Source organism: Heptranchias perlo, chromosome 14, assembly GCF_035084215.1.
Source record: "Heptranchias perlo isolate sHepPer1 chromosome 14, sHepPer1.hap1, whole genome shotgun sequence".
Classification (NCBI taxonomy): Eukaryota; Metazoa; Chordata; class Chondrichthyes; order Hexanchiformes; family Hexanchidae; genus Heptranchias; species Heptranchias perlo.
The window spans coordinates 28,013,996-28,041,688 of NC_090338.1; the positions used below are offsets into that span (position 1 = coordinate 28,013,996).

A 27,693-nucleotide genomic window follows, 5' to 3' on the forward strand; every position below is an offset into this window, starting at 1 on the left:
TCGTGCAAATTTTTTTTCGTTGCACGATTTGCTTTTGAGAGATTCGTGCGTTCGACAGCACACGCTGGCCATTTAAAGGGAGTGTTCTTCTGCGTTTTTTTTGAATGTGCCGACAAAAAATTGAGAGAGGCTGAGATTACGTTTTCGAAGTTTGTAGAATTTTCACATGCAATTACAGACCGTGTTTACACGGAGTGTGCTTAATGTGAATTGATCATAGTACACTCAGTATTTTACTAAAGAAATACTGTATGGAATTTACTGTGAATACTGTGCAAAATATAGTTACTCCCTCCAAACGAAAAATAACTAGTAGCCAAGTGCTGGAAGTTAAAACATCTGTCTTCTATTCGTTTCTTTGAACAATCAGTACTTTACAAACCTGCTGAATTAAGGAGCTCTATTATTAAAACCAAAAAGCTACAAGGAATTTATTAGACATTAGAAATATTGGGTGAGTTGGGACTGATTATTTCCTTCTATTAAACCCAGAATTGAAATTCTTTTCAGTGTAATCATTCCTGCCACACGACTTACTTTATCTTATCGGCAATATTACTTGCAGGAAAATAAATTGACTTGTGTTGCTGTCTGTGGAAGTTGGGAGGATGTTCACCCCTATCCCCAACCCTATGTGGAATGGGCAGGGGTTATTTTCAAATTTTCTTTGTCAAACTGCTCTGTGTGTGTGTGTGTGTGTGTGTGTTACACTGGTCCTTCTTGGGTGAAATTAGTCCTTCACGGACTAAATCTTCATTGAGAAGTTAGTAGAATATTGGGGATAAATAAGTACTACCGCAAGGTTGTGTTTTTTTTTCTCCCCTTTTCTATAACTGATGCTTTGGTGCATTTGGTTAATTTCTTTTCCAGAAGTATGAGAATTTCGATCCCAGATAATCTAGAACTGAATCATAAAAGCACGTCATTGTGGTACAGTAATGGATACTTGTGTTCCTTACCGAAGGTAGAGGCTGCAATACAAATAGATGACATTGCTGTTCACGTGATATCAAGAAACTGCTGAGTGCACTAGATACAGCAAAGGCGATGGGCCCCGACAACATCCCGGCTGTAGTGCTGAAGGCTTGCGCATCAGAACTAGCTGTGCCTCTAGCCAAGCTGTTCCAGTACAGCTACAACACTGGCATCTATCTGACAATGTGGAAAATTGCCCAGGTATGTCCTGTCCACAAAAAGCAGGACAAATCCAATCCGGCCAATTACTGCCCCATCAGTCTACTCTCAATCATCAGCAAAGTGATGGAAGTTGTCGTCGACAGTGCTATCAAGCGGCACTTACTCACCAATAACCTGCTCACCGATGCTCAATTTGGGTTCCGCCAGCACCGCTCGGCTCCAGACCTCATTACAGCCTTGGTCCAAACATGGACAAAAGAGCTGAATTCCAGAGGTGAGGTGAGAGTGACTGTCCTTGACATCAAGGCAGCATTTGATCGAGTGTGGCACCAAGGAGCCCTAGTTAAATTGAAGTCAATGGGAATCGGGGAAAACTCTCCAGTGGCTAAAGTCATACCTAGCACAAAGGAAGATGGGAGTGGTTGTTGGAGGCCAATCATCTCAGCCCCAGGACATTGCTGCAGGAGTTCCTCAGGGCAGTGTCCTAGGCCCAACCATCTTCAGCTGCTTCATCAATGACCTTCCCTCCATCATAAGATCAGAAATGGGGATGTTCGCTGATGATTGCACAGTGTTCAGTTCCATTCGAAACCCCTCAGATAATTAAGCAGTGCGAGCCTGCATGCCTCACAGAATGTACTCTGGGTGGGGGACTTCAATGTCCATCACCAAGTGTGGCTCGGTAGCACCACTACTGACCGACCCACTTAATCGCAACACCCAGCAATAAAATTACATGCTTTGCCCCTCCAACAGGTTGTGTCTGGTGGGAGCATTTTGAGCTCTGCAACACTATGGTGAAGAACTGGTGGTGAGAGCAATTATGAGATGATGAATTAGAAGTATCATGTAAGAAATGTATTGCAGAACTTCAAAGCAAAATGCCTTGCATGATTTATTTTTCTCCTTTATAACATGTTGGTACCGTATTCCATAAGCCTAGTGACAACTGCTGTACTCTTGAAATATCAATGTATACATGTTTTTCTGACGTAGGAAAACTGATTGACACACTGGGTCTTCTCTGGCAATCTGCTGAGAAGGCAGCCTATCCTGTTAGTGGGAACAGACTGAATGGAGCAAGAGTCCGCACCATGTACAATATAATGGGCCGGAGTTGAATTGGATTATAAATACATTGTGACGTCCTTATTGAAGCAGTGTGGTATTACCTATCTCATAGTATGTTTCTCACTTTTACTTGACAACAAACACTGATTTATTTTGTGCCTTGTAACTTGATCATTAGTGTGGAAAATTCTGTTTGTTACAAGCTTCGTGCTTTTGTTAAAATGAAAAGTGTTAAAATCTTAACATTGCACAACTCTTATGGGGAAATTAAATGTTTAATCTGACAGGTGAGTTATTAGAAAAGGCTGTGTGGTGGATTGGAACATTTGGAATAGTGATGACCAATACCATGGCATTATGAGGAATAAGTTCAATTTCCCTGTCTCTGTGGGGTTCTTAATCTCGCCTTCATTGCTTTGGGAGGTGCTGAGTGGTAACTAGGTGCCTCCCGATAGGGCAGGCACGAATGAGACTGGTCCTTTTGCTGGTCACATGCCTTACTGTTGTGCGGCGGTCCATTTGATGCAAAGGTTTACTAATGCTATTTGGTTATCAGTATGGAGCTGTATTATGCAGGATAAAGGATATTACACATTTGTGGTGTGTGACCTGAAAATATATTCGATTGGGTGATAGAATTGGTAATGGTAAATTAATTACTATATACCATGTGTATGTTATCTCTGGAGTCCCCTGAGGGTCTATCCTTGGCCCTCCTATTTCTCATCGACATGCTGCCCCTTGGCAACATCATCCGAAAACACGACATCAAGTTCCACATGTACGCTGAAGATACTCAGCTCTACCTCACCACTGCCTCACTCGACCCCTCCACTGCCTCTGATTTGTCACGCTGTTTGTCCGACATCCAGTACTGGATCAGCAGAAATTTCCTCCAACTAAATATTGGAAGCCATTATCTTCAATACCTGCCACAAACACCGTTCCCTAGCCACTGACTTCATCCCTCTCCCTGGCCACTGTCTGAGGCTGAACCAGACTGTTCGCGACCGTGGTGTCCTATTTGACCCTGAGATAAGCTTCCAACCACATAACTGCTCCATCATCAAGACCGCATACTTCCACCTCCGTAACATTGCCCATCTTCGCCCCTGCCTCAGCTCATTTGCTGCTGAAACTCTCATCCATGCCTTTGTTTCCTCTAGACTTGACTATTCCATTGTTTTCCTGGCTGGCCTCCCATCTTCCACCCTCCATAAACTTGAACTCATCCAAAATTATGCTGCCCGTATCCTAACTCGCACCAAGTCCCGTTCGCCCATCACCCCTGTGCTCGCTGACCTACATTGGCTCCTGGTCTGGCAACTCCTCAGTTTTAAAATTCTCATCCTTGTGTCCAAATCCCTCTATGGCCTCGCCTCTCCTTATCTCTGTAACCTCATCCTGCCCTATAACCCTCCGAGATCTCTGCACTCCACCAATTCTTGCCTCTTGCATATCCTCGATTTTAATCGCTTCACCATTGGCGGCCATGCCTTCGGGTGCCCAGGCCCTAAGCTCTGGATTTCCCTCCCTAAACCTTACTGTGTCTCTGCCTCTCCACCTCTCTCTCCTCCTTTAAGATGCTTCTTAAAACCTACCTCTGTGACCAAGCTGTCCTAATATCTCTCTCTGTGGCTTGGTGTCAAATTTTGATTGATAACTCTCCTGTGACGTGCCTTGGGAAGCTTTACTACGTTAAAGGCGCTATATAAATGCAAGTTGTTGTATGTTAAAACCATATTTACAAAATTGCTTGGTGATGAATCTTTGTGCAAAATATTTTTCTCATTTAAGTAAAATAATAATGATGATTAATGGGGGTGCACGTTCACAAATCTTGGAACATGGCAGGACAAGTTGAGAAGACTGTTAAATAAGCATATGGGATCCTGGGCTTTATTAATAGAGGCATAGAGTACAAAAGCAAGGAAGTTATGCTCAACCATTAGAAAACACTGATTAGGCCGCAGCTGGAGTATTGTGTTCAATTCTGGGCACCACAGTTTAGGAAAGATGTCAAGGCCTTCGAGAGGGTGCAGAAGAGATTTACTAGAATGATGCCAGGGATGAGAAACTTCAGTTATGTGGAGAGATTGGAGAAGCTGGGGTTGTTCTCCTTAGCACAGAGAAGGGTAAAGGGAAATTTGATAGAGGTGTTCAAAATCATGAACGGTTTTGATAGAGTAAATAAGGAGAAACTGTTTCCAGTAGCAGAAAGGTCGGAAACCAGAGGACACAGATTAAAGGTGATCGGCAAAAGAGCCAGAGTTGACATGAGGAAACATTTTTTTACGCAGCAAGGTGTAATGATTTGGAATGCACTGCCTGAAAGGGTGGTGGAAATAGATTCAATAGTAACTTTGAAAAGGGATTAGGATAAATACTTCAAAGGAAAACAATTACAGGGCTATGTGGAAAGAGTAGGGGAATGGGACTAATTGGATAGCTCTTTCAAAGAACCGGCACAGGCACGATGGGCCAAATGGCCTCCTTTTGTACTGTACTTACTATGATTTATCTTTTTTTAAAAGAAAGTTTTCTCCTATCGCTTTATCTCCTGAAGGTAGTGACTCATGCTTGGTTATGTTTCAGCACGCACAAGCTATTCTATCATGAGTGCACCACACCTGAGCTGATCCTTTAATTCCTTTGCCATGCACGTCTCCTTCAGTTTTATTATGTACCTAATGATGGGTCACGATTTGGTGCCGGCTAAGCAAAATAGCGGACATGAAGATTTGCATAGAGCCTCCTATTTGCTTAGGATGTATATTACAATTGAAGATGAGTGGGGAGAGGATCCCATTTGTCTGTCGCCATCTGAATGCTTCATATGACATAAATTTCCTTCGGATTATTTTCTATAGAGTGACATAGACTGAATATTCTGTTAGTGTCATTTCTTCTGGTAAGTAATAAAAACTGTATTTGTGCAAATGCTCAAGATCAGAGTAAGTGTCAGCTTTGGCTCAGTGGTATCACTCTTGCCTCTGAGTCAGAAGGTTGTGAGACTTGAGCACATAATGTAGTCTGACGCCTCAGTGTAGTACCGAGGGAGTACTGCACTGTCAGAGGTCTTTTGGATGAGACGTTAAACCGAGGCCCTGTCTGCCCTTTCAGGTGGACATAAATGATTCCATGCCACTATTTTGTAGTAGAGCAGTGGAGTTCTCCCGGTGTCCTGCAATATTTATCCCTCAACAACATCACTAAAAAACAGATGATCTCATTGCTGTTTGTGGGATCTTTGCTGTGTGCATCTTACATTACAACAGTGACTGCACTTCAAAAAGTACATCCCTGGCTGTAAAGCGCTTCGGGACGCCCTGAGGTCATAAAAGACGCTATGTAAATGCAAGTGTTTCTTTACCTGATTTTAAATAAAAATTGCATAACATCCAGCAGAATACCTGCCTTCCAACCACATTATTGGAATTTGAGTCTGAAGGCAAAAGTTTTCTGCTCAGTTAATGGATTACCTTGTGTATTGGCAGGTTCATTAGCACAGTGAGGAACAGAACTGTGAGATAAACTATGGCATGGAGAGTGGCCAAAGAATGACATTCTCCCAAATTCACACTGAATGTTGTGCTGCCGGTCTCCGTGAACCTGTGCAAAAACCTTCCAAGGAATGTACAGGCACAGAGCAGTCGTGAAATTGGCCACGGGTGCCATGATGTTATTACGAAACAGGTGTATTTGTGTTGATGTAATGATATGACATCAGCAAGAGGCTTCTGATTAAAATTCACGAAGATTGTGATGCTGCCATTGCAGTGCTAATACTGACCACAGTTAGCTTTCCAGCTGTAGCTGAGACCAAAGGATCAATATAAAGCAGCTAAAACTGATGAAACTATGATGGGAACTCATAGTGCTATGCTCGACCATTTGGAAATTCTGCTTACTGATGTGGAAGTAGTAAAATAAGATGCTGATATTTCAGATCCCGTAGTGGGAAACAAATAAAGTTATCTTCCCCGATGGGGTACCAAGTGCCCACTTTAATAGTTAAGTGTATGGTGGATGCTTCATATTCAGAACTGTTTTCATTATTTTAACTGAGTAGAATGGCCATCTAATTTCTGCCCCCCCCCCCCCCCCCCAAGTATACTTTACCAGTGTTGATGGGCAAGGTGCGCAGTTGATCAAAGCTATCATAAAAGACAGCAGTATCTACAACAGTGCAAACTGTATATTGTTGGAAGGGGAGAGCTTGCTTTGCCAAACAGCTTTCTCATGACTTATGTTATCAAACTGCCAGAGTTGTCAGTATGCCAACAGCAAAACAGTTTTAATAAATATCTGTAAGCAAGGTCTATCTGAGTGGCTGGGAGGCAGCTATTTTATCGACTGTAAAGCAGAGGTGCTGATATGTTTAGAAATATTTGTATAAATATTGTGGATATTGCAGTACATTCACAATACTACACATACCCATTCATGCTATTGTTGTACTGTTGGTTTAACGTTGTCTGGGTGACCTTTGTTTAAACTCTCAAAACAAATGTATTTATTTATGTAATAAAAACAGAACATGTTGGAGTAGCTCAGCAAGTCAGGCAGCATCTGTGGAGAAAGACCACAGGTCTGACGAAAGGTCTTCAACCTGAAACGTTAACTCTGTTTCTTTCTCCACAGATGCTGCCTGACTTGCTGAGCATTTTCTGTTTTTATTTCAGATTTCCAGCATCTGCAATATTTTGCTTTTGTATTTATTTATGTGCTGTCCATGCCATGTTTGCAAACTCCTTCCTGACTGAACTGGGTTTGGTTTCTTTCTCTATGTACAGTACTGATACTGGGTTTTCTGGAGATTGACACATACACATGTTTAGATTAGATTTATTAATGTATTTTGGGGGGTGAAAGGAAAATACATTTTTTTAACTACTCTTAGTTCTATGAGAACAGACACATAATTGATGTTGGATCTTTTGGGTGTGTTGTGTGAGTGACTTGCCAGCACTTGAATGAGTGGCAGTGTTATCATCATGATAGTGGCAAAATCAGTCTCTGGAATGCTTTTTGCTGGGAATATCTGTTTGTGAAGCTCCAAGGACATATTTACCTCTGTTGAAGTAAATGGAATATTTTGGATCACTATCTTTAGTAAGAAACTAAAAATGATGGCGTTGAGCACTCCTGTAACTAATGTTAAGTGGCATCTACAGTATTTTCAAATATGGATTTTTAAATATCCATAGAAAAGTTTCTGCCCAGTTTCATCTCCTTTTGTTCTCTCCTCTTGTGAAGTTAGTGAATCATGCCAGACGGGCAGTTCTGTGGGTGCATCTGGCCCTCTATCTCGCCCAAATGACCATTCTCCATGTGTGAGCCTAGATAGAAACCAGAGAATTTAAATAGTATTTACACTGCTGAATCATTCTTCACCTTTGCTTTTTACTAATATTGTAATATAATGAGCTGCTGATAATTATTTTTCCGTATTCAGGTAATCAGCATTCAATGAACGTCGAGCTAGATTATGTCATTAATCCTCCAATCTGGATGCTACCTGGCATCAAGAATCTGGGATTTAGAGATGGTCGCCATTTATCCTGTCACCTGCTGTTGGCAAAAACTATGCATAACTGGAAAAGACCTCCTCCCTTATGAACTTTACAGGATTAACTGTAGAATGAAAATTGTCTTGTGAAGTGATTACAAGACTATAATCTAATCTTGAGGTTTCAGAAGGCAGGTCGTTTCCCATGTGACCTTTACTTCCGTGATGAATGCCATTTGAACCCGTCGACCGAATTTCAGTCTCTAACCTACTTTTGGTTCTCTGTCACTGAAGTGAGTGGTGTAAAATTTTCAGTAGGACTTAAGATATTTTGACTTCATGGCACCAGTTTGGGGGAAACATTGTATTCCTGGACTTAAGGATTCCCAGGTCTTTGCCATTGGTGCTTTCAAACCCTATTCTTGAAGTTCTGCAGCAGATTTGACTTGGATGCATTCATTCATTCTCTTTCTCTTTGTGAGGAAGAGCCTAGCCTTGTTTGCTGTTGCCATCTTCACCCTTTTTCTCTTCCCCTCTCCGCCCCCCCCCCCCCCCCACCACCATAGGAGATAATCTCTGTAACCTTATCCTCATCCATTTTTTTCCTCTCTCTCCTCTTAATGGGAACCCGAGCATCGACCCGGCTTTGTAAAATGCATTTGTCCATGACCGTATTGGTAGGAGTGACCACCGCACAGTCCTCGTGGAGACGAAGTCCCATCTTCGCACTGAGGACACTGTCCAACGTGTTGTGTGGCACTATCACGTGCTAAATGGGATAGATTCAGAACAGATCTAGCAGCTCAAAACTGGGCATCCATGAGGCGCTGTGGGCCATCAGCAGCAGCAGAATTGTATTCCAGTACAATCTGTAACCTCATGGCCTGGTATATTCCTTACTCTACCATTACCAACAAGCTAGGGGATCAACCCTGGTTCAATGAGGAGTGCAGAGGAGCATGCCAGGAGCAGCACCAGGCATACCTAAAGATGAGGTGCCAACCTGGTGAATCTACAACTCAGGACTACATGCATGCTAAACAGCGGAAGCAACATGCTATAAACCGAGCGAAGCGATTCCACAACCAACGGATCAGATCAAAGCTCTGCAGTCCTGCCACATCCAGTCGTGAATGGTGGTGGACAATTAAACAACTAACGGGAGGAGGAGGCGCTGTGAACATCAATGATGGCGGAGTCTAGCACGTGAGTGCAAAAGACAAGGCTGAAGCGTTTGCAACCATCTTCAGCCATAAGTGCCGAGTGGATAATCCATCTCCGTCTCCTCCCGATATCCCCAACATCACAGAAGCCAGTCTTCAGCCAATTCGATTCACTCCACGTGGTATCAAGAAACGGCTGAGTGCACTGGATACAGCAAAGGCTATGGGCCCCGACAACATCCCGGCTGTAGTGCTGAAGGCTTGTGTTCCAGTACAGCGACAACACTGGCGTCTACCCGTCAATGTGGAAAATTGCCCAGGTATGTCCTGCTACAAAAAGCAGGACAAATCCAATCCGGCCAATTACCACCCCATCAGCCTACTCTCAATCATCAGCAAAGTGATGGAAGGTGTCGTCGACAGTGCTATCAAGTGGCACTTACTCACCAATAACCTGCTCACCGATGCTCAGTTTGGGTTCCGCCAGGACCACTCGGCTCCAGACTCATTACAGCCTTGGTAAAAACATGGACAAAAGAGCTAAATTCCAGAGGTGAGGTGAGAGTGACTGCCCTTGACATCGAGGCAGCATTTGACCGAGTGTGGCACCAAGGAGCCCGAGTAAAATTGAAGTCAATGGGAATCACAGGGAAAACTCTCCAGTGGCTGGAGTCATACCTAGCACAAAGGAAGATGGGAGTGGTTGTTGGAGGCCAATCATCTCAGCCCCAGGACATTGCTGCAGGAGTTCTTCAGGGGCAGTGTCCTAGGCCCAACCATCTTCAGCTGCTTCATCAATGACTTTCCCTCCATCATAAGGTCAGAAATGGGGATGTTCACTGATGATTGCACAGTGTTCAGTTCTGTTCGCAACCACTCAGATAATGAAACAGTCCGTGCCCGCATGCAGCAAGACCTGGACAACATCCAGGCTTGGGCTGATAAGTGGCAAGTAACATTCGCACCAGACAAGTGCCAGGCAATGACCATCTCCAACAAGAGAGAGTCTAACCACCTCCCCTTGTCATTCAACGGCATTACCTTTGCTGAATCCCCCACCATCAACATCCTGGGGGTCACCATTGACCAGAAACTTAACTGGACCAGCCATGTAAATACTGTGGCTACAAGAGCAGGTCAGAGGCTGGGTATTCTGCGGCGAGTGACTCGCCTCCTGACTCCCCAAGCCTTTCCACCATCTACAAGGCACAAGTCAGGAGTGTGATGGAATACTCTCCACTTGCCTGGATGAGTGCAGCTTCAACAACACTCAAGAAGCTCGACACCATCCAAGATAAAGCAACCCGCTTGATTGGCACACCATCCACCACCCTAAACATTCACTCCCTTCACCACCGGCGCACTGTGGCTGCAGCAACTCGCCAAGGCTTCTTCGACAGCACCTCCCAAACCTGCGACCTCTACCACCTAGAAGGACAAGAGCAGCAGGCACATGGGAACAACACCACCTGCACGTTCCCCTCCAAGTCACACACCATCCCGACTTGGAAATATATCGCCGTTCCTTCATCGTCGCTGGGTCAAAATCCTGGAACTCCCTTTCTAACAGCACTGTGGGAAAACCTTCACCATACGGACTGCAGCGGTTCAAGAAGGCGGCTCACCACCACCTTTTCAAGGGCAATTAGGGATGGGCAATAAATGCTGGCCTTGCCAGCGACTCTCACATTCCATGAACGAATGAAAAAAAGACCCAGCTTTGTATCGCCTGTAGAATATTTGCTCCATTGTAAACAAAGCCTGTGCCAGCTACAGCCTTGTCTTAGATTAGCCTTTTGGCATTCTGGGCCTGACAGAATCCTGGATGCTTCATCTAACTATTTGTTGCACTACATCCCACCATGGCGGCTTTAATTGCCAGGTTGCATCTGATACTCTCTCCCTACTCATCGGGAATCTTCTCCTTTGCTTTTCTTTTAAGATTCTTGTCGTCATCTCCCCTGCCCTTGGCTAGAGGCGCAGCTAGTTCTGGAGCATAAGTCTTCAGCACTAAAGCCTGGATGTTGTCGGAACCCATAGTCTTGGCTGTATCCAGTGCACTCAGCCGTTTCTTGATATCATGTGGAGTGAATCGAATTGGCTGAAGACTGGCTTCTGTGATGGTGGGGATATTGGGAGGAGGCAGAGATGGATCATCCACTCGGCACTTCTGGCTAAAGATGGTTTCAAACGCTTCAGCCTTGTCTTTTGCACTCACGTGCTAGACTCCGCCATCATTGAGGATGGGGATGTTTGCAGAGCCTCCTCCTCCCGTTAGTTGTTTAATTGTCCACCACCATTCACGACTGGATGTGGCAGGACTGCAGAGCTTTGATCTGATCCGTTGGTTGTGGAATCGCTTCGCTCTGTCTATAGCATGTTGCTTCCGCTGTTCAGCATGCATGTAGTCCTGAGTTGTAGATTCACCAGGTTGCAACTCATTTTTAAATACGCCTGGTGCTGCTCCTGGCATGCTCTTCTACACTCCTCATTTAACCAGGGTTGATCCCTTGGCTCGTTGGTAATGGTAGAGTGAGGAATATGCCGGGCCATGAGGTTACAGATTGTGCTGGAATACAATTCTGCTGCTGCTGATGGCCCACAGCGCCTCATGGATGCGCAGTTTTGAGCTGCTAGATCTGTTCTGAATCTCTCCCATTTAGCACGGTGGTAGTGCCACACGACACGTTGAATGTTGTCCTCAGTGCGAAGATGGGACGTCGTCTCCATGAGGACTGTGCGGTGGTCACTCCTACCAATACTGTCATGGACCGATGCATCTGGGACAGATGGATTGGTGAGGATGAGGTTAAGTAAGTTTTTCCCTCGTGTTGGTTCGCTCACCACCTGCCGCAGACCCAGTCTGGCAGCTATGTCCTTCAGGACTCGGCAGCTCGGTCAGTAGTGGTGCTACCGAGCCACTCTTGGTGATGGACATTGAAGTCCCCCACCCAGAGTACATTCTGTGCCCTTGCTACCCTCAGTGCTTCCTCCAAGTGGTGTTCAACATGGAGGAGGACTGATACCCAGCCTCTGACCTACTCTAGTAGCCATGGCATTTATGTGGCTGTCCACTTAAGTTTCTGGTCAATGGTGGCCTCGGAATGTTAATAGTGGGGGACTTGGTGATGGTAATGTCATTGAACGTGAAGGGGAGGTGGTTAGGTTGTCTCTTGTTGGAAATGGTTAATACCTAGAACTTGTGTGGCATGAATGTTACTTGCACTTATCAGCCCAAGCCTGGATGTCATTCAGGTCTTGCTGCATGCGGGCATGGACTGCTTAATTATCTGAGAGATTGCGAATAAAGCTGAACACTATATAATTAGTGAACAGCCTTACTTCTGGCCATATGATGGAGGGAAGCTCATTGATGAAGCAGCTGAAGATAATTGGCCCTCGGACACTGCCTTGAGGAACTCCTGCAACAATGGGTCTGAGATGATTGGCCTCCAACAACCACTGCAATCTTCCTTTGTGCCAGGTATGGCTCTACCCACTGGAGAGTTACCCCCCCCCCCCCCCCCCACCGATCCCCATTGACTTCAGTTTTACTAGGGTGCCTTAGTGCCATACTCTGTCAAATGCTGCCTTGATGTTATTAGGTTGGATAGAAGAACACATTACCTTGGGTGTGAGTTTACACAATTGATTTTTGTGAGATTTCATTTGTTTATATGTAGGCTTACAGTGCTGTTCCTGTGCATTTTTGTGTTGGTAGTATTTTGATTGCAAAAGTAAAAGCCATGAAGCAGATGGATTTGCATTGGTCTTGCTGTGTACTACAAATCCAGTCTCATTGAGTATTGTCCAATATTTTACTGCATGCATTTGTGTCTCTATTTCTTTATGGTGCATATCTCACACCCTAATGGAAGTCTCTTATGCTGACTTGCTGGAAATGTGAATTGAGTTGTCATTTTGGCAGCTTAATTAAAACATAGAAGGCATTATTGGATTTTATGCCTGCTTTTGTCTTTCATATCTATATTTCTGTATGGAATCTTACAACACCAGGTTATAGTCCAACAGTTTTATTTGAAAATCACAAGCTTTCGGAGGCTTTCTCCTTCGTCAGGTCACTTCACCTGACGAAGGAGAAAGCCTCCGAAAGCTTGTGATTTTCAAATAAAACTGTTGGACTATAACCTGGTGTTGTAAGATTCCTTACATTTGTCAACCCCAGTCCATCACTGGCATCTCCACATCATATATTTCTGTACACATTATATGCACTATTCTTCATTTGTGATGTGCAGCTCCTAGTTGAACAGTGGATTTCACTTACAACTGATGTGGCTTGTCTGAATGGCTGAATAAAGTGAGAAAAACCCACCATCCCAAAAATTACATTCACACATTGTTGCAGATTTCGGTTCTGCCTTAGATATTCTCTCCGGTTCAGCATCTCCTGTCACTCCCATAAGCAGATCTCAAGTACCCTATGATCAGGAGTATATTTTTACCACCCAATGTCCCGTCAAACAGTAGCATAACCTGGGGCTGTAACAATAAGCCCCCTTGTGTGAAATGGATTCTGTTATCTGGCACCTGCTACCACATGCGATTTTCCTTCCTTCTGGAAGGGTGATTGAGCACTCTAGGAAGATAGGGCCAATTGTAAACCCACAAACTGGTTTATTTTGAATGAAATGTGCAACTGAATAGAATACAATTTTCACAGTGTTTTTTTTTCCTAATTCCTATTGCTCCTGTAACATTAAAAATAATAAATTATGCCAACATTGCCCTTTCTGTGGATCTACCTCACCTTACAAGTCCCTTTTGCTGACTGACTGGCACTAATTTTAGAAAAAGGATCCTTCTCCACCTCTCTTTCTGTTCCAGACTCAAAATCTGCTGTAGACTGACTTTTTTTTAAAACCCAGAGAGAAGGGAAACCAAAAGTTTAATGTCTGAACATCCTCCAGCTCTCTGTGTTGCAGATTGACTCGGTCAAATCTACTACCCCCCCCCCCCCCCTCCACCCCTTTTGATGTGGGGGCCATGGCAACTAAAATGGAAACATGGCCTTTTTCATTAGGCCTCCTGCTGTGCTCAAAGAATGGAAGCCTTTCTGACATTACAGGTGCAAATATCTCTAGGAGGTGGTGGATGGTCCCCATTATTTCAAACTAATCTGGCATGCGAGAAGCACAATTCTATTAACTACTTCCTCTGGTGCTTTTTTGATCAAGGTTCAAATCCAAATCCTGACTAATGTCTGTTCCTGGAAGATACCCCCATGTGAACAGAAATTAGTCTCATCGCAGCATCATATAAATTAAACCAAAAATCCCGTCTGAGTCCAATAGGCAAAAATCATGACGTGTATTAGTTTCCTTGATTTGACTGCATGTACAGTATCTTGTGCTCTCCCAACTCCAAGTTCTGTGTTGAAAAGTTCCTCCCAATTCACTGCTCATTGGGAAAAAAAATCATTTCCTCACTGTTATATTGTGCATTAGAGAACCATTGTATTGTGACAGAACTCTGGCCCCAAATACAGCCGACCTAATCTGTCTAGCCTGATTGCAATGCCATGCAAATCAAGTGTTTGGAAGAAGAGAACGGAAGGGGGACGGGCGAATGACTGGGTGACATCCTCCAAGTTGAGACAGAAGAAGACTGCTAAGGAGAATATTGGGGTGATTTGCTCCATGTTGTGGTAGAAGAAGATCGGAAGGAAGAAGAATGACAGGGTGAGTCGCCTGATGATGGAGCAGAGAGGGAGGAAATGAAAGGAAAATTACAGAGCCTGTTACTTCATGTTGAGCAGACAATGATGTGGAGGGAAGGAAGTTGAGTTGTTCTGTACATGCATGTGGTTTAAAAGTGACAAAAGCAGAGACCTGGGAGCAGCTCATTCCCTCGCCCACCTGAACAGGAAATGGTGAGCGACATTTGATGGAAACTGGGGACAAGAAGAAAAATTAATGACACTTTTTTCCACAATTTCTGTCCCCACCCCCCCCCCCCCCCCAAAAAAAAACCCTCAAAAATTATACATTTAGGCTCTGTTTCAGCAGCAGTGTTAATATTGCCTTGGTCTGTGAAGCTGAATGCTGCTGTTGTGGTCCCATGATTTAGCTGTTTGTGCAAGAGCATTGCAAATAGCTGCACAAATGTGGTATCTTATTGTTCTGTGTCCATGATGTAATTTAATTTTGAAAAGGAGTCTCCTTATCAGTACTCTTTAGAAAAACAAAACAGCTTGTTCATAGTGAGTGCTCATGCCTGGGAGGAAACTAGCATGGAGAAGAAGTTGGTGAATTTATTGAGAGCTTGATGGTGAGTGGAAGACTGTTTAGCTTGAGCAGTTGTAATTATATGATAAACCACTCTGGGTTGGTTACTGTATCTCTTCTGGTGTTAATTCAGCTTCTTCACATTGTTGGACTGAATCATTCTCCAAGCCAGTTTTAGATGTCCACAATTATTGTTCAATCAAAAAGTGATTGCATAAAATAAAATAGAAGTAGATAGGAAAAATAATAAAACAGAAAAAAAAACTGTTGACCTGCTTTCAGGTGCCTCAGCGCTGCTCATGATCTGGCTGGTTGGGCTATCTGAGAGAGGACCAAGTTAACATGACTTTTGGTTTATGTTCCCTTCCCTTAGCTTCTGCCAAGTGCTGCATTCATCCTCTTCTTCCCTTCCCCCTGCCTCCCCCGCCCCCCCCCCCCAAAAATAACCAGAAGCTCCAAAAAAAAATCAGAAGCTCAACTGAGATAAGAAATTTGCCACATGGAGTGTTGTGCTTACAGCAATGCTTTTAAGCCACTTGACCACCCTGCAATAGATCATTAGTGTGCCAATTTGTGATGGATTGTTGCCAGAAGATGGTGATAGAGCCAACAGCCAGCATGGCCTTGCACTTTGGAACTCTTATACTAAATTCCTCTGCCTTGCTAGATCATTCTGACATAGCTATACTCACAGAATCATACCTTTCAGCCAACGTCCCAGATTCTTTCATCACCATCCCTGGGTATGTCCTGTCCCACCGGCAGGACAGACCCACCAGAGGTGGCGGTACAGTGATATACAGTCAGGAGGGAGTGGCTCTGGACGTCCTCAACATTGACTCCGGACCCCATGAAATCTCATGGCATCAGGTCAAACATGGGCAAGGAAACTTGCTGCTGATTACCACCTACTGTCCTCTCTCAGCTGATAAACCAGTCCTCCTCCATGTTGAGCACCACTTGGAGGAAGCACTGAGGGTAGCAAGGGCACAGAATGCACTCTGGGTGGGGGACTTCAATGTCCATCACCAAGAGTGGCTCGGTAGTGCCACTACTGACCGAGCTGGCTGAGTCCTGAAGGACATAGCTGCCAGACTGGGCCTGTGGCAGGAGGTGAGCGAACCAACACAAGGGAAAAATCTACTTGACCTCGTCCTCACCAATCTACCTGTCGCAAATGCATCTGTCCATGACAGTATTGGTAGGAGTGACCACCGCACAGTCCTCGTGGAGACTAAGTCCGGTCTTCGCACTGAGGACACCATCCAACGTGTTGTGTGGCACTATCACTGTGCTAAATGGGATAGATTCAGAACAGATTTAGCAGCTCAAAACTGGGCATCCATGAGGTGCTGTGGGCCATCAGCAGCAGCAGAATTGTATTCCAGCACAATTTGTAACCTCATGGCCCGGCATATTCCTCGCTCTACCATTACGAACAAGCCAGGGGATCAGTCAGAGTTCAATGAGGAGTGGAGAAGAGCATGCCAGGAGCAGCACCAGGCATACCTAAAAATGAGGTGCCAACCTGGAGAAGCTACAACTCAGGACTGCATGCATGCTAAACAGCGGAAGCAATATGCCATAGACAGAGCGAAGCGATTCCACAACCAACGGATCAGATCAAAGCTCTGCAGTCCTGCCACATCCAGTCGTGAATGGTGGTGGACAATTAAACAACTAACAGGAGGAGGAGGCTCTGTGAACATCCCCATCCTCAATGATGGCGGAGTCTAGCACGTGAGTACAAAAGACAAGGCTGAAGCGTTTGCAACCATCTTCAGCTGTAAGTGCCGAGTGGATGATCCACAAGAAGAACATAAGAAATAGGAGTAGGAGTAGGCCAATCGGCCCCTCAAGCCTGCTCCGCCATTCAATAAGATCATGGCTGATCTGATCCTAACCTCAAATCTAAATTCATGTCCAATTTCCTGCCCGCTCCCCGTAACCCCTAATTCCCTTTACTTCTAGGAAACTGTCTATTTCTGTTTTAAATTTATTTAATGATGTAGCTTCCGCAGCTTCCTGGGGCAGCAAATTCCACAGACCTATTCCCCTCTGAGTGAAGAAGTTTCTCCTCATCTCAGTTTTGAAAGAGCAGCCCCTTATTCTAAGATTATGCCCCCTCGTTCTAGTTTCACCCATCCTTTGGAACATCCTTACCGCATCCACCCGATCAAGCCCCTTCACAATCTTATATGTTTCAATAAGATCGCCTCTCATTCTTCTGAACTCCAATGAGTAGAGTCCCAATCTCCTCAACCTCTCCTCATATGTCCACCCCCTCATCCCCGGGATTAACCGAGTGAACCTTCTTTGTACTGCCTCGAGAGCAAGTATGTCTTTTCTTAAGTATGGACACCAAAACTGTATGCAGTATTCCAGCTGCGGTCTCACCAATACCTTATATAACTGCAGCAATACCTCCCTGTTTTTATATTCTATCCCCCTAGCAATAAAAGCCAACATTGCGTTGGCCTTCTTGATCACCTGCTGCACCTGCATACTAACCTTTTGATTTTCTTGCACTAGGACCCCCAGATCCCTTTGTACTGCAGTACTTTCCAGTTTCTCGCCATTAAGATAATAACTTGCCAAATCTCCGCCCACTCACCCAGCCTGTCTATATCTCCTTGTAGGTTTTTTATGTCCTCCTCACTCTCTACTTTCCCTCCCATCTTTGTATCATCTGCAAACTTTGATATGTTGCACTTGGTCCCCTCCTCCAAATCGTTAATATAGATTGTAAAGAGTTGGGGACCCAGCACCGACCCCTGCGGAACACCACTGGCTACTGGTTGCCAGTCCGAGAATGAACCATTTATCCCAACTCTCTGCTTCCTGTTAGATAACCAATCCTCCACCCATGCCAGAATATTACCCCCAATCCAGTGATTCTTTATCTTGAGCAATAATCTTTTATGTGGCACCTTGTCGAATGCCTTCTGGAAGTCCAAATACACTACGTCCACTGGTTCCCCTTTATCCACCCTGTACGTTATGTCCTCAAAGAACTCAAGCAAATTTGTCAGACATGACTTCCCCTTCGTAAAGCCATGCTGACTTTGTCCTATTAAATTATGTTTATCCAAATGTTCCGCTACTGTCTCCTTAATAATAGATCTCGGCTTATCCATCAATAATAGATCTCGGCTTAATCCATCTCGGCTTCCTCCCAATATCCCCACCATCACAGAAGCCAGTCTTCAGCCAATTTGATTCACTCCACATGATACTGAAGACTTGTGCTCCAGAACTAGCTGTGCCTCTAGCCAAACTGTTCCAGTACAGCCACAACACTGGCATCCACCCGACAATCTGGAAAATTGCCCAGGTATGTCCTGCCACAAAAAGCAGGACAAATCCAATCTGGCCAATTACCAACCGATCAGCCTACGCTCAATCATCAGCAAAGTGATGAAAGGTGTCGTCGACAGTGCTATCAAGCAGCACTTGCTCATCAATAACCTGCTCACTGATGCTCAGTTTGGGTTCCGCCAGGACCACTCGGCTCCAGACCCCGTTACAGCCTTGGTCCAAACATGGACAAAAGAGCTGAATTCCAGAGGTGAGGTGAGAGTGACTGCCCTTGACATCAAGGCAGCATTTGACCGAGTGTGGCACCAAGGAGCCCCAGTTAAATTGAAGTCATTGGGAATCGGGAAAAACTCTCCAGTGGCTGGCGTCATACCTAGCACAAAGGAAGATGGTAGTGGTTGTTGGAGGCCAATCATCTCAGCTGCAGGAGTTCTTCAGGGCAGTGTTTTCGGCCCAACCATCTTCAGCTGCTTCATCAATGATCTTCCCTCCATCATAAGGTCAGAAATGGGGATGTTCGCTGATGATTGCACAGTGTTCAGTTCCATTCGCAACCCCTCAGATAATGAAGCAGTCCGAGCCCGCATGCAGCAAGACGTGGACAACATCCAGGTTTGGGCTGATAAGTGGCAAGTAACATTCGCGCCAGACAAGTGCCAGGCAATGACCATCTCCAACAAGAGAGGGTCTAACCACCTCCCTTTGACATTCAATGGCATTGCCATCGCCGAATCCCCCACAATCAACATCCTGGGGGTCACCATTGACCAGAAACTTAACTGGACCAGCCACATAAATATTGTGGCTACAAGAGCAGGTCAGAGGCTGGGTATTATGCGGCGAGTGACTCACCTCCTGATTCTACAAGGCACAAGTCAGGAGTATGATGGAATACTCTCCACTTGCCTGGATGAGTGCAGCTCCAACAACACTCAAGAAGCCCGACACCATCCAATAAATGCTGGCCTTGCCAGTGACGCCCACATCCCACAAACGAATAAAAAAATAAATTCCACTCCTGGCACAAAAAAACTTAACTGGAAACATAAAATCACCCACAAACTTCACTTAAGTACGGTATATATTATGTAGAATAACACAGACTGGAGTGTCAGGGATGCAAGGCATCTCAGGATTGAGATGCTGTGAATGAATTGAATTGTTCATACCCCTTTGGTAACTTGTCATGCTCCAGCCTATATATGCTATCCTTCATGTTATATGTATTACTGCCTATATTTCCTACGTTCAGCTGCTCATTGCAAACTGATACTGCTATCCTGAATCTCAGATCTTCATTACTTTTGCACTGAAGTCATGCAAGTCATACAGATTGAATCTGGGGAGGTTGTAGGGCTGGAAGAGGTTACAGAGATAGGGAGGGGTGAGGCCTTGAAGGGTTTTGTACACAAGAATGATAATTTTATATTCGAGGTGTTGAGGGACCAGGAGTCAATGTAGGTCAACAAGGACAAGAGTGATGGGTGAGTGATTTGGTGCAGGATATGATACGGACAGCAAAGTTTTGGAAGTGCTGAAGTTTACGGAGGGTGGAGGATTGCCAACAGTCTGGTTCAGTTTGAGACAGTGTCCAGGGAGGAGGATGGAATTAGTGGCAAGGGTATGAAATTTGTAATGAGGGCTGAAGATGATAGCTTCGGTCTTTCCAATGTTTAACTGGAGGGAATTGCTGGATGTCAGACAACAGAGGTAGTGAGCGGATCGAGACAGATGCTGGAGAGGTCGAGCTGGGTGTTGTCAGCATACATATGGAACCTGACCCCATGCTTGCAGTAGATGTAGATGAGGAAGAGGAGATGGCCGATGATAGATCCTTGGGAGACATAGGAGATAACGGTGTGGGGTGGAAAGAGAAGCCAATGCTGGAGATGCTTTGGCTGCGATCAGCTAGGCAAGAGTGGAACCAAGTGAGGACAATCCTACTGAGCTGGACAATGGAGGAGAATGGCGTGGTTGACCATGTTGTAGGCTGCAGACAGGTTGAGAAAGATGAGGAGGGATAGTGCACCATGGTGCACTGTCATGGAGGATGTCATTCATGACTTTGATTCGGGCAAAAACCAGATTGGAGTGACTGAAACTTGGAGTTACGGGAAAGCTGGATGTGGATTTGGGTGGCAACAACATGTTCAAGGACTTTGGAGAGGAAGGGGAGTTTGGAAATGGGGCAGTAGTTTTCAAGGATGGGTTTTTTGAGGAGGGTTGTGATGGTGATTTTTAAAGGAAGGGGAACAGTATCTAAGGAAAGGGAACCATTTACAATGTCAGCTAATCTGAGGGCCAGGAAGGAAAGTTGTGCAGTTCGCAGTTTCGTGGGAATGGCTTCATGGTAGGAGGATGTGAGTCACATGACCAAGATAAGCTCAAAGAGGAGGGGCATTGGAAGAAAAACTAGGGAATGACGTGGTTTTGGACTTCGATTGGGAAGAGCCTTGGGGGAGGTTTGGCTTGATGGGCAAGAGGACAGGGGTTGTGCTGCAGAGGCAGCTGAGTGGAAGGGTCTCATTCTTGGTGACAATAAAGTCCATGAGCCCCTTGCGCTTGTCCCCTCTCTCTTTGAAATGCTTGTTCTCTCACTCAGTGCCTTTTCACAGTTAATGAAAAAAAATGTTGATATTGGGTGAAATTGAAATTTTGAGCAAGGACAGGTAAACTGCAGTTATGTGGATTTAGAAGGAGTTGAATGAGTGACCAGCGGATATGTCTGACTATGGGCTGGCAGTAGTCCAGCTTATTAAATACTGTCATAATTTATTTATTGTGAAAATAAAAATTACCGAGGGAAAGCAAAAAGAGCCAGTTGTCTGGATATTTTAGCTCTTAAAAGCCTGAATCTCGTTCAAAGTTATTTTTAATTTTATTTTTTTTATTCGTTCACGGGATGTGGGCGTCGCTGGCAAGGCCGGCATTTATTGCCCATCCCTAATTGCCCTCGAGAAGGTGGTGGTGAGCCGCCTTCTTGAACCGCTGCAGTCCGTGTGGTGACGGTTCTCCCACAATGCTGTTAGGAAGGGAGTTCCAGGATTTTGACCCAGCGACAATGAAGGAACGGCGATATATTTCCAAGTCGGGATGGTGTGTGACTTGGAGGGGAACGTGCAGGTGGTGTTGTTCCCATGCGCCTGCTGCCCTTGTCCTTCTAGGTGGTAGAGGTCGCGGGTTTGGGAGGTGCTGTCGAAGAAGCCTTGGCGAGTTGCTGCAGTGCATCCTGTGGATGGTGCACACTGCAGCCACAGTGCGCCGGTGGTGAAGGGAGTGAATGTTTAGGGTGGTGGATGGGGTGCCAATCAAGCGGGCTGCTTTATCTTGGATGGTGTCGAGCTTCTTGAGTGTTGTTGGAGCTGCACTCATCCAGGCAAGTGGAGAGTATTCCATCACACTCCTGACTTGTGCCTTGTAGATAGTGGAAAGGCTTTGGGGAGTCAGGAGGTGAGTCACTCGCCGCAGAATACCCAGCCTCTGACCTGCTCTCGTAGCCACAGTATTTATATGGCTGGTCCAGTTAAGTTTCTGGTCAATGGTGACCCCCAGGATGTTGATGGTGGGGGATTCGGCGATGGTAATGCCGTTGAATGTCAAGGGGAGGTGGTTAGACTCTCTCTTGTTGGAGATGGTCATTGCCTGGCACTTATCTGGCGCGAATGTTACTTGCCACTTATGAGCCCAAGCCTGGATGTTGTCCAGGTCTTGCTGCATGCAGGCTCGGACTGCTTCATTATCTGAGGGGTTGCGAATGGAACTGAACACTGTGCAGTCATCAGCGAACATCCCCATTTCTGACCTTATGATGGAGGGAAGGTCATTGATGAAGCAGCTGAAGATGGTTGGGCCAAGGACACTGCCCTGAGGAACTCCTGCAGCAATGCCCTGGGGCTGAGATGACTGGCCTCCAACAACCACTACCATCTTCCTTTGTGCCAGGTATGACTCCAGCCACTGGAGAGTTTTCCCCCTGATTCCCATTGACTTCAATTTTACTCGGGCTCCTTGGTGCCACACTCGGTCAAATGCTGCCTTGATATCCAGGGCAGTCACTCTCACCTCACCTCTGGAATTCAGTTCTTTTGTCCATGTTTGGACCAAGGCTGTAATGAGGTCTGGAGCCGAGTGGTCCTGGCGGAACCCAAACTGAGCATCGGTGAGCAGGTTATTGGTGAGTAAGTGCCGCTTGATAGCACTGTCGACGACACCTTCCATCACTTTGCTGATGATTGAGAGTAGACTGATGGGGCGGTAATTGGCCGGATTGGATTTGTCCTGCTTTTTGTGGACAGGACATACCTGGGCAATTTTCCACATTGTCGGGTGGATGCCAGTGTTGTAGCTGTGCTGGAACAGCTTGGCTAGAGGCGCAGCTAGTTCTGGAGCACAAGTCTTCAGCACTACAGCTGGGATGTTGTCGGGGCCCATAGCCTTTGCTGTATCCAGTGCACTCAGCCGTTTCTTGATATCACGTGGAGTGAATCGAATTGGCCGAAGACTGGCTTCCGTGATGGTGGGGATATCGGGAGGAGGCTGAGATGGATTATCCACTCGGCACTTCTGGCTGAAGATGGTTGCAAACGCTTCAGCCTTGTCTTTTGCACTCACATGCTGGACTCCGCCATCATTGAGAATGGGGATGTTTGCAGAGCTTCCTCCTCCCGTTAGTTTTTTAATTGTCCACCAACATTCACGACTGGATGTGGCAGGACTGCAGAGCTTTGATCTGATCCGTTGGTTGTGGAATCGCTTAGCTCTGTCTATAGCATGTTGCTTCCGCTGTTTAGCATGCATGTAGTCCTGAGTTGTAGCTTCACCAGGTTGGCACCTCATTTTTAGGTACGCCTGGTGCTGCTCCTGGCATGCTCTTCTACACTCCTCATTGAACCAGGGTTGATCCCCTGGCTTGTTGGTGATGGTAGAGTGAGGAATATGCCGGGCCATGAGGTTACAGATTGTGCTGGAATACAATTCTGCTGCTGCTGATGGCCCACAGCGCCTCATGGATGCCCAGTTTTGAGCTGCTAGATCTGTTCTGAATCTATCCCATTTAGCACGGTGGTAGTGCCACACAACACTTTGGATGGTGTCCTCAGTGCGAAGACGGGATTTCATCTCCACGAGGACTGTGCGGTGGTCACTCCTACCAATACTGTCATGGACAGATGCATTTGCGACAGGTAGATTGGTGAGGACGAGGTCAAGTAAGTTTTTCCCTCGTGTTGGTTCTCTCACCACCTGCCGCAGGCCCATTCTGGCAGCTATGTCCTTCAGGACTCGGCCAGCTGTGGTGCTACCGAGCCACTCTTGGTGATGGACATTGAAGTCCCCCACCCATAGTACATTCTGTGCCCTTGCTACCCTCAGTGCTTCCTCCAAGTGGTGTTCAACATGGAGGAGGACTGATTCATCAGCTGAGGGAGGACGGTAGGTGGTAATCAGCAGGAGGTTTCCTTGCCCATGTTTGACCTGATGCCATGAGATTTCATGGGGTCCAGAGTCAATGTTGAGGACTCCCAGGGCCACTCCCTCCTGACTGTATATCACTGTACCGCCACCTCTGGTGGGTCTGTCCTGCCGGTGGGACAGGACATACCCAGGGATGGTGATGGAAGAGTCTGGGACGTTGGCTGAAAGATATGATTCTGTGAGTATGGCTATGTCAGGCTGTTGCTTGACTCGTCTGTGGGACAGCTCTCCCAATTTTGGCACAAGTCCCCAGATGTTCGTAAGGAGGACCTTGCAGGGTCGACTGGGCTTGGTGTTTTGCCGTTGTCGTGTCCGGTGCCTAGTGGTCCGATGCCGGGTGGTCCGTCCGGTTTTATTCTTATTATGACTTTTCGTAGCGAGATTTTACAACTGAGTGGCTTGCTAGGCCATTTCAGAGGGCAATTAAGAATCAACCACATTGCTGTGGGTCTGGAGTCACATATAGGCCAGACCGGGTAAGGGTGGCAGGCTTCCTTCCCTAAAGGACATTAGTGAACCAGATGGGTTCACTAATGTCCGGTAGTTTCATGGCCATCATTACTGATACTAGTATTTTAATTCCAGATTTTTATTTAATTAATTGAATTTTAATGAATTAATTGAATTTAAATTCGCCAGCTGCCGTGGCGAGATTTGAACTCATGACTCTGGATTTTAGTCCAGGCCTCTGGATTACTAGCCCAGTAACATAACCACTATGCTACCGTACCCTGTTAAGTGAGGTTCATAGCAGTTGAAAATGTTTTAGAAATGTGCTGATGTCTGAAAATAATTACAAAATCTGGGAAGGGAAACTAGGATGATACAACTGAGTTTTATACATTTCTCTTGTGACAGTATGTTCAGATGATGTTGTAGTATTTATCTTCACTTCTGTATTTACAGCACTAGATGAAAGGTAGCTCAGATCTGCCATAATTCATGCTTGTTCAGAGTGTTAAGGGAGTTCACCTTAATCCAGTTGCATCTCTGGTGATGGGAGGCTCCTGTGTAGCATAAACATCGTCATGGACTAGTTGGGCCGAATGGCCTGTTTCTGTGCTTTTATGTACTATGTAATTCTATGTAACTGCCACTAACAACTAAAAATACACTGAGATTAGCCACCAGATATCAGGCAGCAACAGAATCTCATAATAAGACATTATCCCATTCCTGATCTTTTCTGTACTCTTTCTAGTTTAATAATATCCTTTCTATAATAGGGTGACCAGAACTGTACACAGTATTCCAAGTGTGGCCTCACTAATGTCTTGTACAACTTCAACAAGACATCCCAACTCCTGTATTCAATGTTCTGACCAATGAAACCAAGCATGCCGAATGCCTTCTTCACCACCCTATCCACCTGTGACTCCACTTTCAAGGAGCTATGAACCTGTACTCCTAGATCTCTTTGTTCTATAACTCTCCCCAACGCCCTACCATTAACGGAGTAGGTCCTGGCCCGATTCGATCTACCAAAATGCATCACCTCACATTTACCTAAATTAAACTCCATCTGCCATTCATCGGCCCACTGGCCCAATTTATCAAGATCCCGTTGCAATCCTAGATAACCTTCTTCACTGTCCACAATGCCACCAATCTTGGTGTCATCTGCAAACTTACTAACCATGCCTCCTAAATTCTCATCCAAATCATTAATATAAATAACAAATAACAGCGGACCCAGCACCGATCCCTGAGGCACACCGCTGGTCACAGGCCTCCAGTTTGAAAAACAACCCTCTACAACCACAATCGTCAAGCCAATTTTGTATCCAATTGGCTACCTCACCTTGGATCCCGTGAGATTTAACCTTATGTAACAACCTACCATGCGGTACCTTGTCAAAGGCTTTGCTAAATTCCATGCAGACTACGTCTACTGCACAGCCCTCATCTATCTTCTTGGTTACCCCTTCAAAAAACTCAATCAAATTCGTGAGACATGATTTTCCTCTCACAAAACCATGCTGACTGTTCCTAATCAGTCCCTGCCTCTCCAAATGCCTGTAGATCCTGTCTCTCAGAATACCCTCTAACAACTTACCCACTACAGATGTCAGGCTCACCGGCCTGTAGTTCCCAGGCTTTTCAGAATAGTTTAATATAGTTAATTCTTGTCTTGTGAAGTAAAGAGTATCCCGTGAACTGCTTCAGATACAGAACAGACTCTGCTATATTATTGGATTAATTGTTTCTGTATAGTTTCCTCTCCCCTTTATTTCCTCCAACTTTAAATAAGTCAGTTTGATAAATAGTATTTATAATCAAACAACAAGCTGTCTTTGATTTAAAATGGCTTTCTCAAACTTCTGGATTGTGTTCTTTCTTAAAGGGAAAAATGGGAATGTAAGTGGGTCAAATTCTCACTTTTTAGCCTCTGAAGAAGTCCACCAGGTGAAAACTTGAACGAATGTCCTGTCTTCTCTCATACTGCTTTTATCTCAGTTTGTTAATATATGTTATGCTTAATGATTCCAAAGAATCTTAAGGAAGTTAAAACAAGAGTGCAGATTTAAAATCCAAACACAAATTAATATTTTGATTGGTGGTCTTGGTGATGCAAAGCTTAGCCTTGGTTTTTAAAATGTAACTTTGAAAGTATCGATGTCTCCATTTTGTTTGTGATGCTGTTTACATCAGTTAAGTTATTCACCAAGTTTTAAAAAAAAGGTGTGAAGGTGATTTTGTGGCAGAGGTGAGGCAATGAATGACTGATGAAAAAGGTACATTAAAAGTACATGTTTCAAATGTGTAAATTGGATTTTTAAAAAATGTCACAGATGAACTGCCTTTGCATTGTCCCTGCACGTAAAGAACAAAATTAATAATTATGTTGCCCATTGCTTTGCTGCTGGTAGCTTTTGAAGTGCTAATAGAAGCTTTTTCTTTTTTAATTGCAGAACATTTATCTAACAGTTTTAAAAGACTATTGCAAAATTTTTTTTAAAGGTTTTTATTTCTGTTTGGTATTGAGGTACATTACTTGACCAATTTTGTGTAAATTGGATGTGATGAAACAACTGAAACCTTGTGTGCATTCTGTGTTTGTTGGATAGGATGTGAGAAGAACCTGACTGGTTGTGCCAGACTCAGAAATAATGTGGAGGTGCCTTTTGTTTTTTTTTAAAAAAGCTTATTTTCCTCTCTTCAGCAGTTTCAGGGTCATGCACAGTGCTGCTGACAATGCCAATGACCTGCTCCCAGGCTTTTTCCACTTTTTGGTCAGCTTCTAGAAAGCATATGAGCTGTGTAGTGGTGCCTGTCCCTCTGATTCCTGACTACATGGAGAAATACCTGGCTTTCTTTTGGTGCCTTCCCGAAGTAGTGTGATTAAGTTTGATAACTCCGCCATCGGCATCAGCCAATCATGTCTCATTTGCAGGACCATGCCAGCGTGATGATGAAGACATGGGTAGTTTGTACCAAAATTGGGAGACGTGCAATTTAACTGGCGTTGGTGATTTGCAGATGGGGACAGTTGACTGGATGGCACTCGTTTATGACGTTGCATCAGGGGGCTGCTCTACACAAAATATCTGTTCTCAGATAATTAGTTCAGGATGTCAAAGTTTTCCGAGTTGTTTTGTTACAGTTGTCACATGATTGTTGTTTCCTGCAGTGATCTCGCAACAAATGAGTTGTGGCAATGACTTACTGCAAGCATCAATCACAGGAATGCATATTAGGAACAAATACTTAACTCAGGCAGTCCACTGGAAGATATCTGGCAAATATGTAGTCAGAATGACTAATCTCAAAC

General features: G+C 45.0%; 1 protein-coding gene across 5 annotated transcripts in view; it reads left to right on the forward strand.

The window, feature by feature from the left end:
- Nucleotides 1-27,693, forward strand: part of rapgef6 (Rap guanine nucleotide exchange factor (GEF) 6) — a 342,757-nt gene that overhangs the window by 884 nt on the left and 314,180 nt on the right. The gene's annotated exons all lie outside the window — the stretch shown is intronic.